Source organism: Anas acuta, chromosome 3 (genome assembly GCF_963932015.1).
Source record: "Anas acuta chromosome 3, bAnaAcu1.1, whole genome shotgun sequence".
Taxonomy (NCBI): domain Eukaryota; kingdom Metazoa; phylum Chordata; class Aves; order Anseriformes; family Anatidae; genus Anas; species Anas acuta.
In genome coordinates, this window is record NC_088981.1 from 49283657 (window position 1) to 49290856 (window position 7200).

Consider the following 7200-nt stretch of genomic DNA (forward strand, 5'->3'; position numbering starts at 1 on the left):
GAGACACCTCCCACCAGACCAGGTTGCTCAAAGCCACGTGCAGCCTGGCCTTGAACACCTCCAGGGATGGGGCACCCACAGCTTCTCTGGGAAGCCTGTGCCAGGGCCTCACCATTCTGTGTGAAGAGTTTCTCCCTTACATCTTCCTTATATGATTGCCTTATATGTTTTCTTTCACCTGGTTATTCAGTATCTCTCTTCTCCAACAAAGAGAGGCCATTCTGCAATCATCATAAAAATGTGCTACACATTTCAGGCACATTTTACAAGTAAACTATCCTGGATGAAGAAAATCTTTGATCAGCCTCTTTCTTCTTAGTTTAAACATCATGTTTAAACATCAAGTTATCACAATGAGCAATCAAGCATTGATGGAAACTTTTCATTTTAATTACATTCAATAACTCCTCTAATTTCTGTATTATTAATTTTCTTCCAGGCAATATTGGAAAAACAAATTTCATATTGTGACAGAAGTGCAATGTGAATAAGCTCCATGGCATGGAAAGAGTTCTGGCAGCTGAGGAAAAGAAAGGCTTTTTTGTATGTAGCCTTAGGCAATTTTGTGGTTGGCTCTTTTATTAATTTCACCTTTGAACACGAAGCCCTCATTTTCTGCTCACAAACCACAAACACATCCACTTTCAGACCATGTGTCCCAGTGAAGACTGAAAATTAATGGCCGTTTCTATCATGTAAAATACTCTGTTCAGGAAATTTGGAGAGAATCCTGAAGTCAAAGAAAACTTTATGAAGAGAGAAATGTGAAAGAACAGAAGGATGTTTCAAATAAAACCAGAAGCTCTTTAATAGCAAACTATTAAAATCTGTATGTCATTAGCGAGATATGCCCCTCAGACAAACCCCCATGTACGGAAGTTTTAATAAACTCATACTTGAGTTTCCATGTCTGTGTGAAAGCCATGGACTTCAATGTCATGGTGTTTGCTTTAGGTGTTTTTTTGAATAGGAATGATTTTTCTTCCAACCATGATGTAAAAAAGAATTTTTTGAACTTTCAGTAGGAAGTGCTGAGAAATCACATGACAGATGAATTTCTGTTCAATAAGTCAGTTTCCATCTTCAAAAAATGTCTTGAAGCACTCCAGTCTTGTGACATCAGCTGCCTGAGTGATGTAGCAATGCACATAGTGAAATAGAGGGCCATGAGAAGCATGCTAAGATACGTTTAAAGGATATGGTTAATTGATGAGACTCGCTAGGTCAGGCTGATGGTTGGACTTCATGGCCTTGAAAATCTTTTCCAACCTGTATGATTCTATGATGGACCTCACCTGAAAACAGTACAGGATTTTTAGTCCAGGCTAATGAGGTATGCGATATTGCATAAACATATCCTGTGGCTGAGCTTACCTGAGAATTTGTAATTAGCTGAACTGATGTAACCCATAAAAAATGTTATGCACATTGTCCTTTTCCTGTTTTTAGCTGTTTGCTTTAAGCAGTAGTCACTTGATACCACATGGTTGCTGTTTGTGGAAGCAGATATCCAGATCCCCTGTGCCTCAGTGCCCCACTTGTTATATAGATAGCATTGATAGTAGTGATGGAGAGGACCTCAGAGATTATACAGAATCTCTGTACAGATTGCCTTTACATCATCCCACTCTTCAGATCCCTTTCTTTGCCAGGGGAGTGCAAAGGGTAACACGCATGGAGCTGGACTTGCAGGTGAAAAGGCAGTACAGGCTTACAGACGTGCTTTGGAATATTTGGATGAAAAGCACTACAGGAATACAAGCAATTGCTTTTTCTGTGTGTTTTGGCTTTTGATTCTAACTACTGAAGTGTTCAGATGAAGTCTGTTCTCTGTTATTTACTGGCTTGCTTGTCTAAATGAATCAGCTGGTATAGGACATTCGGTCCAGGTATATTTTGCTTCTTGTGGGAGCACCACATCAGTGGTTAGCTGAGCACTTGGTGGCCGTTTAGCTCTTATGTCTTCCTCCGTTAGGAGAGTACCTCTGGCAATTAAGTATCACATGGTGGTCTGGTTATAAAACACCTACTATTGTCTCTGCCATCAATGTACACTGCATGAGTCCTTGCAGCACTATATTCAGGGCTTTGGCATTTCTGCATCTGTATGTTAATGACACATTTCAAATGAGACTTTTTCCTCCTGTTTTCTTCCATTAGTCACTTTACAATGCCATAAAAAGACAGGCTTTTGATGCAGTCCTGCTGGCATGGGGAGGGGGTGGCAAGCAGCAGATAATGGCTTTGACAGCTTTTGAACAGGAGCCACTTAGCAGTAAGAAGTAAGCCCAAAATGTCAATGGTATGTCCCTTATCACAAGATGTCATTACAGCTCTCCTGCACTAAGCATCTTCATTTGGTAATTCTCTCACACAATCCCATTCTACTTGTATAGAGTTATTATCTGGGATACTACTTCTTTCTTCTGCTGCAAGAAAAATATGAGGTGAGCCTTATTTTGGGAAAAATAGGTTTTAAAAAAAAAAAAAAAAAGACCAACTGAACCAGAGGAAAGTTTCAAAAGTTTCAAAATGAGAAGGCATGATCACAGCTCAGTGGAACCATAAAAAGCTACACATCACAGCAAATGATCTGAAGTCCTCCTTCATGTTTCTTCTCCAGCAAACATAAATGGTCATGCAGAAAGGATTGGGCAAGGCAGTAGTTTGGACCCAAGCATTGCGTCCATACTACAACTCTTTGCTGCTCTAATTAGTGGTTTTATAACTGTAATAGGAAAAAGCAAGAAAGATACAGGGGTAGGTTCAAGCAAAGGCTGATAATTGTCTATGTGAATATTAAATTTACAGTGTTTATGCTGAAGCCAGGACACCAATAAAATTAGGTACCTACTGTTAGTGACTCATTAAACTATTTTATAACTTTATGAAAAGCTATAAATTTATGGTGAGTCTGTGGTCTGATTTTTTTTTTTATTTTTTATTTTATTTTTATTTATTTATTTTTGTGCTAGAAGGCAACTGGAAACTGCTGATGAAAGAGGAGTTTTCTTCTGCTGTTGCAGCTATTTACAGTGTGTGTTTCAAATAATCTTTTCCCTCCATTACTCCTGCAGAACTGACTTATTTGTTCATTCAGTGAAATTTAACTCTCAAGTGGCTCCCTGGTCTCTGCAAGAGGATCAACCCATCTGAAGTCAGCACCAGCACTTTCAAGAAGCAGGTGTGAACTGCTCTCAGGGATTACTTTCAGCTCTCACTTTGTTCTCTATTTGAAATGTAACTTTAATAGAATCAAATGGCATTTGTCCAGGGCTATCTTCAAAGAATATCAGACTAAAAGCAAAAAAGGTTACAACACAGCAACTCATCCAGCTTCTTTCATTGCTGAAAGACTTTACAGATGTTTCTGAGATGTAAGAGATTAGGAGAGGTGGAAGTTTTATACAAGGGGTCGGGGTGCTCTTGGGAGAGGCTATGGCAGCATGTCTCTGTTTTGAGACCACAGCTGAAGAGGCTGTACTTGGCCAGAATTTGTGAACAGTGCAGTCAGCATCAATCGGTCACAGAAAGATCCAAAGGGAAAAGACTTTCATGCAAGCCATAATGAACTCCTATTTCCTTTCCAACTGTAAGGAGAATATATCTCAAGTTACTGTATATTAACAGTAACACTGCTACTCGACAGTTACTTTACAATAAGCTATAGTCTCAGCCACATTTTCTTCCTTTGGCAAATACATTTTCATAGTAAAAATTGCAAGGGAAAAAGAGAAATTACAAGTCTGAGCACAGTTATTATGGAAAGATAGATAGAAATTAGACCTTCATACAAAGAATGTAATTTTAAGCTTTAACAATCACTGGCTTGATGTTGCAAAATGCCTGAGACAGAATATGTTAATCACATCTTGGCTGCATACAAAGAACAGAGCTGCTGCATTCTCTTGGCCACAGTGGGGTTCTAATCTTTTTCATACATTAAGATGGTGCATTTTTGAGGATACCTTGATAACTCTAAAATAGTGTCTTGGATCTGGATTTGCTTAAGACTGTTTAAAAAAATTTTATTGAAGAAAATGACAACAATCTCTCTGGTACCATGAAGCTAAAGTTCTTCCTGGTTTCTACCAATGTGCTCTAATGTTCTGCAACTTCCTTGATTTTCTCCACCTTAAAATGCATTAAGACTTGTTGTTGTTGTTGTTTTTATGTCTTTAGCATAGGAAAATGAGGTGGTCTTCATACACTTAAAGCACTTGACCAGGCTTTCTAACTTAAGTTTAGACTAACCTAATTTATTCTAAAACTAACTTAGTTTAACCTATTTTGTGACCTTAAAAAAATAAATAAATCAATACCACAAAAAAGAATTTCTGAATATTACCTTATGACGGTTTCTCAAAATTACTCGTTTCTTCACAACTATGTACAATCCCCCTAGATATCCAGCCAGAATATTTTAAAACCATTCTTTAAATTCAAATGCATTAACTTTTCAGGTAAGCACTTTCTGTGCCACTTTTTCTTTTTTTTAAAAAGTTGTTTTTCTAAATACTGTGGCCATAGGTGACCACTGGTGACAGATGTTATCTCTGTCACCACTGGTGACAGAGATAACATCTCAGCCCAGACTTGGGCTCTGTCTTGAACCATCCTCTAAAACGACCTCCTATAAAGCTTTCTCTCTCCAACAGTGAGAAGCTTTTTTATTTATATGTATAAATTGTATAAATAAGCTTTTATATATATATATATATATATATATATATATATATATAAAATATTATAATATATAATATATATAAATCATATATACTATATATATTATAATATAATAGATAATATATTATATAATATATATGATAATATATATTATCATATATATAGTATATATAGTATATATTATATATATTATAATATATATGTGTAATATATATATTATCCATTTATTTTTATTTATGTAAAGGAATTATAAAGGAATGGGAACATCATAAAAAAAAAAAAATTGAAAATCCAACTTCCATTGAAATCATTGTGTTAAATGGACTGATGATCAAATGCTGATTAAGTGCTGTTAAAAATCATACAATCTAACCTTGTTATTTACCATACAGGTATAAGATAAATCCTAAATTGCTGCTACAATGAAGTTGTATAAAATCAGTTCTGCTACATTAACTTCCAAAATATTGACTGAAGAATAAATGCTCTTAATGACAAGATATTCAGGGATGCATTGGCCATTGCATTTCTCCATCAGTTACAGACAACCAATAAGACATTTCAGCAAGTGAAAAGAGCTTTAAAATAGAGATGGGAAATAGGACAGAATAATAGAATGTAACTGCAGAATGATCACAAATTGATTCAGCTTACACTTAAAATCAAAGAATAAATATGAGTATGCCTTTTGCTAAGGATTTGGATTTCAGAAAAGCAAATTTAGACAAGCTAAGCAAGCTGATTAGTAAAATCAGCAGGACTGAGATGATATAGCATCTTGACTGTGGAAGAAGAAAAGGATTTTCTACTGTCTGAAAAGCTAAAAAGAACAAAAAATTTTACCCTCATCCAGAAGAAAAACTTCTAGAAAGGAGTTTTAATGTTTGTATCTAAATAAATATCCACCTTTAAAAGGATTTTAAAAATATATTCTAACCTTAAAAAGTATATAAGCAGAGGATAAAAGGATATAAGCAAAAAGCTTACAAGAACTAGAAAGGGAAAATGACAGATCAGTAAGTAAAGCTAGATTTCACAGGTCAAGACAAACAAGGGAAAAAAAAGAGAACTGCCAGCATCAGTCTAAGTTAAATTCTGCAAGCAAACAGCAAAATGCCCTTTGGAAATATACAGCAGAAAGAAACAAGGGGAAAACTGTTTCTGCTAGTCCTGATGGTGGAGTAACCTGTAGATTAAAGATTATGTAGGTGTAATGCCAAAATAAAAGGAGTGATGCACCTAGATTTTCAATATGGATGAATGCAGTGACAACAAAGATAATAAATGGAGTGGAAATAAAGATATTGAAATTAAAGCTACTGCCCTAGAGAAGAAAGCAAAACTCAAGGAGAGTAGCACTTTCAAATTAGCATATGAAGGGAGGAAGTGGGAGTAGTCTGCTTGCCAGAAATAAGATCTGGCACATGATGAAGGAGCATTTGTGAGCCACTTTTAGGAAGGGTTCCAAATCAAATGTGGTAACTTATAAACAGAAACTACTTACGAGGAGAAGGGAAGGGGGAAACAAGATGAGAAGACTTCTCCAAAAATGATCCAATCAAGTGTCAGTCCATTTATTTAACTTCAGTAGTATGACCTTACCTGAGTTTTGGAAGGAAAGGAGAACAAAAGACAAGGAGATAAACAAGAAGTGGCTTGCTAATAGCCTAATTCCAGTAGTAATTAACTATTAAATGAGTGCCTCCTGTTTTTTCTGCCACTCCTGGCTCAGCTCTACTCCAGCTTGTCCCCTGAAAAGACCAGAAACAAGGAGAGCACAGGAAGAAAAATCATGTAGCCATCCCAAGTAGGTATCCTCTGTCACTTGTCTTGTCATTGATATTGAAATCTACCAGTCACTTCTTCCAGATACACTTTAACTGAAAGTTTATGTCAGAGACTTTCTTCTCCTAAAAGTTTTTTGTTATGTCCTGGAGTCAAGTATTTTCAGCCACCTCTTCTTTCCATCCTTTCCCATTGATATTCTCATACTATTCTGTATGATGATGCTTCCCATTTCTGTCAGCGATGCATTTGTCCTATTTGTGTAAAGGTCATTAATGAAAATTAACAGGGTCAGATCCTCCAGCAACCTTCTGCTACTTCATCTTTAAAAGCAAGCTACGTTCTCTGCAGTCAGTTCCTAGCTGTGCTCTGCTTCCCTGTGGTAATTCTAATATCTCCAACCAGACTGCAGTACTGAAATCTAAAATACATGGCAACTGAAAGTGGTATGGAGCCCCTAAACTCTTACTGAAACTGTCAGATCCTTTCCAGCCTTTATCAGGACTTGTGTCTGTATCTGTTTCTAGCCCATAAGAAATGTCTATCATACAAACTAATAAATGTTTTTGTAGCAAGAGGGAGACTCGGGAAGCTGTTTAAAATACAGAGACCTGGTTGCTTTGTAGAGGAAGAAACAGTCTTCACCCCAAGTGAAATACATCATGGCAAAGGCTGAAAAAAATATAACAGAACATATACAAGCCAACAGTTAAGGACCAGAAAAAAAAT